General features: G+C 39.8%; 1 pseudogene; it reads left to right on the top strand.

The window, feature by feature from the left end:
* Positions 1 to 1,558: 1,558 nt before the first annotated feature.
* On the top strand, positions 1,559 to 2,228 carry LOC115521356 (annotated as a pseudogene).
* Positions 2,229 to 6,588: the final 4,360 nt, after the last annotated feature.

Raw genomic sequence — 6,588 nt, forward strand, 5'->3', positions numbered from 1 at the left:
CAACAAGGAAGGTGCACAAACTGTGAAAACCAGAATAGCGCTGCAGAGTCTTTGAAAACTAAACTGACATCTAAGCCCACAGAAACCAAGTCAGGACTTGAAATATAAGTCTCATGGTGTTAACTGCTTGCTTTTTAAAAAAAGAGAAGCAGCAGCAGCCGACCCCATTCTCCAGATTTTAACTGAGCCCCGAATCTCAAAACACAGTATTCAAAATGGCCAACACACAGTCCAAAATTATTCAACATGCAAAGAACTAGGAAAATCTAAACAACTGAAAGAAAGAGGCAATCAACACACACCAACACTAAGATGACCACAAATATTGGAATTATCAAACCAAAAAAAGCTATGGCAGTTATTATAGCCAGGCCACATGGAGTAAGGGCAAACAACTACCTAGAAACAAATGGAATTTAGGCATTTTCAGTAAAGAAATAGAAGCTACACAATAAGTACTAAGTGAAAATTCTAAAACTGAAAAATACAATAACAGATTTTTTTTAACTCAATAGACAGATCTCAGTAGTAGTACAGAGATAAGAGAGCCAGTAAACTTGAAGACAGATCAGTAGAAATTATCCAATCAGAATAACAAGGGGTGAAGGTTCAATAAGAAACAAAGCTTCATATTGGAACAATATCACAAGGTCTACTATTCATCCTCCTGGAGTCCCAGAAGGAGGGAAAAGAAAATGGTACCGACAAGTATGTAAATAATGGCTGAAGATGCCCCAAATTTGGTGAAAGACATACATTTACAGATCCAAGAATCTCAGTAAACCAAAGAGGATACATTTAAAGAAAACCATGCCAAGACATATAATTAAAATGCTAAAAGCTTTACCCAATTCTGCTTTCCTCACCCTTCACAGGTATGTCTCCTGAAAACACCCCACCACAAACCTCCACATATAAATACCAGAGTCTCAGAGCCTGCTTTCTGGGGAATCCCACCTGTGATAATAGCAAAATTAAGTCTGCCTCTAGAGAGGCAGAGGAGAGGATGGAATTTGAGACATGAATAGGAGAAAGTTTACAAGCTTAACCTGGGTATCTATTATATTATTTTACTTTTTGTATGTTTGAAATAGTTTACAATTTCGAAAAACATATGTATGTCTCCAGCAGACATTGTGATACATATCACAGTAATTTAAGCCAATTATTTCTGCCAGTCACATAGTAACTTCTAGAAAATCCACAGTATGCAATGTAGTTAATAATCTGGACCAAGGGTGGGACGAAACTTTTAAATATCGAGATGTCAAGTGAAATTGTCTTAAATGTACTTAGCTAATTTTTTCTGAAAGTCGCTTGTAAAAAATATTTTTAAAGTCTAGAGAGAAAAATAACTCTGCAATAAAAACAAATATTCTATTCTTACAAGACCAAAATGATAGACTTTTCTAACAGAATTTCCTTTCATTAGGTTTTTAATAGCAATTTGAAAGAAAGACAGTATCAAAAAGAGGTTTAGGCTGCCACTGACACCTCGGGTCCTGGCAATGTACACCCCTTGGGCCACACCAGTAGGCCAGCCTGTCCAGCCTTTACCATGCTGGTCAAAAAAGGCACCAAGTGCATCAAATACCTGATTTTTGGATTTAACTTCATTTTTCTGGCTTGCCAGGATTGTATTCCTTGCCATTGGACTTAGCTCTGAATCGACTTTGAGGCCAAGAGCACCTTGGAGCTGGAAATAATCATTCCAGCTTCTACACTGGAGTATATATTCTGATTGCAGCTGGTGCCCTCAGGATGCTGGTGCGGTTTCTCGGCTGCTAGGCTGCTGTGCAGGAGCCCCAGTGCATGCTGGGATTATTCTTTGGCTTCCTCTTGGTGACATTTGCCATTGAAATAGCTGCAGCCAGCTGGGATATTCCCACAAAGATGAGGTGATTAAGTCCAGGAGTTTTACAAGGATACCTACACCAAGCTGAAAACCAAGGACAAGCCCCAGCGGGATGCTAAAAGCCATCCACTCTGCATTGGACTACTGTGGTTTGGCTGGAGGAGTGGAACAATTTATCTCCGACATCTGCCCCCAAAAGGATTTACTCTCAAACATCCCAATGAAGCACTGCTCTGAGGCCATCAAAGAGGTCTTTGACAACAAATCCCACATCATCAGTGCATGGGCTTTGGGATTGCTGTGGTGATAATATCTGGAAGTCTTCAGTATGACCCTGTGCTGTGCTATCCACAGGAGCCGAGAGAGAATCTAGAGTCAGATTGTGCCCCTGAAAAGCAAAGTTTACCCCTGGAGGTGGGTGATTATTTCCTTGGGTGTTTTTTCCCCCCGGGAGTCGGGGGGGATGCACTAACTTTAGTATTAATTCTGCATTTCTAAACAAAAAAAAAAATTATCCTATGTTTGTCTTTTTGATGCTTTATTCAATACTGGTATTCACAGTAGCTTTGGTTTGTATTTTTTGGTTATTTGGTTTTGCTTATGTTAAGCAGAAATCCTGAAATGAAAGGTATCACATTTGCTATACTGTAGACAAAAGATATTGTACACAGAGAATTTTTTTACTTTAAATAGATTTTAAAATGTCTATCACATTTAATCAAGTTGTAACTTATGTTGAAGAAAATTTCATACATAATAAAAGATTATATGACAATTAAAAAGTTTATATTGCACTCTTATATTATTTCATGTTATCAATAAAATGTCTTTAGTTATGAATCCTCACGTTCCATGGCCACAACATGAAAATGAGCCATAATTTCACCCTTTCACTACTTTACATATTAGTCCTTGGAACTGTTCAAATTACAGGATGGCAAATCAAAAAACTGGTAGGGAAAACTGCTATCTTGAAACTTTACGGAAGTGAAAAAGCTGTTGGCCCTATGAATCACCAGGCGATAAATTCACCTTCTGCCTCCTCACCCTACTCACAGATTCCAAAACTAGCTGAGGACATTGGAAAGAGCCTGCTTAGTAAGAAATCTTTCTCTCTTTCTAATGTGTGCACACGCATGCACACGAGTACACACACACATACACACATGTGGCTTCAAGTTCACAAGCCTGCCAGCAGAGTGGGTGTGGAGAAGGGAAAGGATCTCTAAAAGCCATATATATATGTTCCAAAAAAAAAAAAAAAAAAACCCAAAAACCAAAACTGCCCACAAGGACTGAACTTCCAGGAGTACAGATATATGAAGGACAGAGTAAGCAAAATTCTGTGTTTGCAGAATAGATTAAACATCAAAAAGAAGAGACCAAAAAGATATTCTCCTTAGAGTAAAATCTTTTGTTTAGTTATTTTTAATGCTTTCCCACAGAGAATAGAATATGAAACCAGGGAGCCCAATCTTATCTGAGAGAGAGAGCATTAAAGGGCATAAGAAAGAGGACTCAAGAGTTATTCAATGGACGAAAGATTGAAGAGCTTTGGTGGTATTTTTTTCCAGAGGACGACTTACACTACAGGAGCCTGAGGGAAAGAGTAAGAAGTCTTGGATAAAGGCTAAGACTGGTAAGCAAGTCTTGAGCTAAAAAAGAAGAATGGCCTTGTGGTAGTCAGCCAGAGGCAGTTTCAAGGGTTGCCATCTGCTTCTTGGTACTAGAGCTCTATCAGTGCTTGTTTCTAATCCTATGTCGGAAAAACAAGGCAATGTCACCAGATGAGATTCAGACTATCCAAGGAAACCAGACATCGTAGGTCTGTCAGCACTGGGTAAGTGACCACAATGTAAAGCATACTCTATCCAGATCTGCATGTCTTTATTAAGAAAACAAATTCCAAGTCTCTTGATTTCAAGAACTTTCTTACCCTATACAGGAGAAAAGATATCTGTGTGGGGTAACAGATGATTTTTAAAAACCATAAGCTGATGTCTCCCATTAACTACTGCTGTGTAACATGCAAGAGTTAAGTACTTGAGGGAAGTAGAAGAAAGCAAGGATGGAAGAGATTCAGATGATGACCAGAATCAGAAAAAAGAACAATGGGAAACTATTTCCCGGAGGAGGGAAGTTTCACACATTTCTTATAAGTAATAGGTGTCATGGTTCCACAGAGTAGAGGAAGAGGAAGATAAAACAGACAAAAAATATTGTCACCTTCTAGAGTTCCAAGGCAGAAATGAGAAGAGTGTGCTTGAGGTTTTCCTGAAGCATTTACTAAGATGTATTCAAAACAAAACAAAACAAAATGCAATCAAAATGGGAAGCAGTTAGAGATTTAGCACAGATAGTTTTCCTTTGGCGAATGAATAAGAGACCTGAAAAGGGGCATGATTACAGCTTCAGGGGGAATTGCAGAGAATGGGTTAAAACTGTCAAGAACTATGAAGAGTCTGAGATTTTAATCTACTTGCAAGCCTACAAGTGAGCCTGCAGAAGTCATGAGCTCCTGCATCAGAGACAAAGGTCCTACTTTTTCATGGCACAACCAGCCACCTGCACATCAGTTTTGTTTTGGTTACCCCTACTCCCCAAATGCCACTGGGGTGATACAGAAGGGCTGGTGGATCCCGCACATACAGTAGGTTTGCATCACAGCTGAGGAATACTGAACTGAGGAAACCCAAATCTTCTATAATGAGCAGCGAGCAAGTCTGTCTGATCTTTGCTCCAATAGAAGGTATCATTTTATTATACTGGACAGTAAGCAAACCTGCATACTTGAAAAGATCATCCAGAACAAAAAGGCAGTTGGTCTTTCTGCTCACAAGATATTCAAAAATGCAAGAGACCTATAAAGAGTGGTCTCTGTACAAGCAGAGGATGGGAAGACCCTCAAAATGCATGCATAGGAAGTCAAGATGTCAGAGATGAAGGAATATAACAGAGCAGGAAATATAATAAGTGAGGAGAAAAGAATACAGCTTCTTTGCAGAAGAATCAGCAAAAATGTATTATGATCTAAAGGTCTGAACCTTTGGAACGGGTGTTGAAAGGAAAGAAGTAGGAAAGAAAGGATCCAACAAAACTACTCTGTATTGGTTAACTATTGCTACGTAGTAAATTACCTCAAAACATAATGACTCACAATAACAAACACCTATTATCTCACACAGTTTCATGGGTCAGGAATCTGGGGGCAGCTTAGCTGGCTGGTTCTGGTTCAGAGTCAGTCATGAGGTTGCAGTCTAGAGGTTGGCTAAGGCTACAGTCACCTGAAGGCTTCACTGGGGCTGGCCGATCTGTTTCCACACTGATGATTCATTCACATGCCTGGCAAGTTAGCACTGGCTGTGGTCAAGAAGCCTCAGCACCTACCCCTCCCCAAGGAGCACATCATAACATGCAGGCCAGCTTCCCCAAGAGTGAGTGATCCAAGAGAAATCAAGAAAGAAGTCACAATGCTTTTTATGATTTAGTCTCAGAAGACACTAATGTTCTGATATTCTAGTCATTAGAAGCAAGTCACTAAGTCCAACTCACACTCAAGAGGAAGAGAATTGAGCTCACATCTTAAAGAGTATAGTAACAAAGACTTTATGGATACATTTTAAAACCACCACACACTCCAAGTGTATGTACTTGACACAATGAAGGAGCATATTATTAGTAAGCAATATATGATGTCGCCACTAGTAAGACTGTAGTTGAAGCAGACAGGTCCCAGAGTAGGGTGTGGGTAGGTGGGCTGCTTTGGTGTGTTTAAGATAATATTCTAGAGAGGCAAAATTTCTAATTTGTTTCTTGGTTACAATGTATATTTTCTCAGGGCGCCTAGGTGGCTCAGTCGGTTAAGCATCTGACCAGTTCAGGCCATGATCTTGTGGTTTGTGGGTTTAAGCCCCGCATTGGGCTCTGTGCTGACAGCTCAGAGTCTGGAGACTGCTTCAGATTCTGGGTCTCCCTCCCCTTCCCCCCACTCAAAAATAAGTATTAAAAATTTTTAATGTATATTTTCTCTTTCTTATCTCTTTTCCCTATCACTAGTACGTAGTTCTTTGTACATAGATAATCACAGATTTTTTTTTTTGTTTTATTTTGATTCAGCTATAATGCAAGTTGATGTTCCCATAGAAATTTTTAAAAAGCAAGCACTGCTGTCCAGGCAGAGGGGAAAAATTGATCCAGATGCTGAGGAGAAAATTGTGTTGATCTCTAACAGAGATTTATTATACTGAGGTTACAATCCGTTCCTTTCAGAGTCACAGGGTTCTTGTGGTCAGGTTGAAGAGCCAAAACCCTCTAATCTATGGCAGAACTCAATTTCCTCCATGGATTTATCACTTCCTAATGTTTGGCTTATTGCTTAATAGTGCCCTGATGATGAGATCTGTATGTATGCAGACAACTCTGTCAGTGCATCAGTGAGACTATAGTCAAGAACACCAGGTGGAATCCTATGACAATATCCCGGATATGAAATAATAAAGGCCTGAATGCAGGCAGTCATATTGAAAATAGAATAGAAGGGTAGGTTTCGAGAGAGTCCTGAGAGAGGATACTCAGAGCTTGGCAACCACTTTGAAGTAGGAGATGAGGGAAAGGAAAAGTAGAGGAAAACTCAGATATGTCTGGTTAGTCCTGGATGGCCCAGGGCTTTGGCAGTTTTAGCCGTGAAAGTGTTGTGTCCTGGGAAACCCCTCAGTCCCAGGCACAGGTACATT

The sequence above is a fragment of the Lynx canadensis genome, chromosome C1 (assembly GCF_007474595.2).
Source record: "Lynx canadensis isolate LIC74 chromosome C1, mLynCan4.pri.v2, whole genome shotgun sequence".
NCBI lineage: Eukaryota > Metazoa > Chordata > Mammalia > Carnivora > Felidae > Lynx > Lynx canadensis.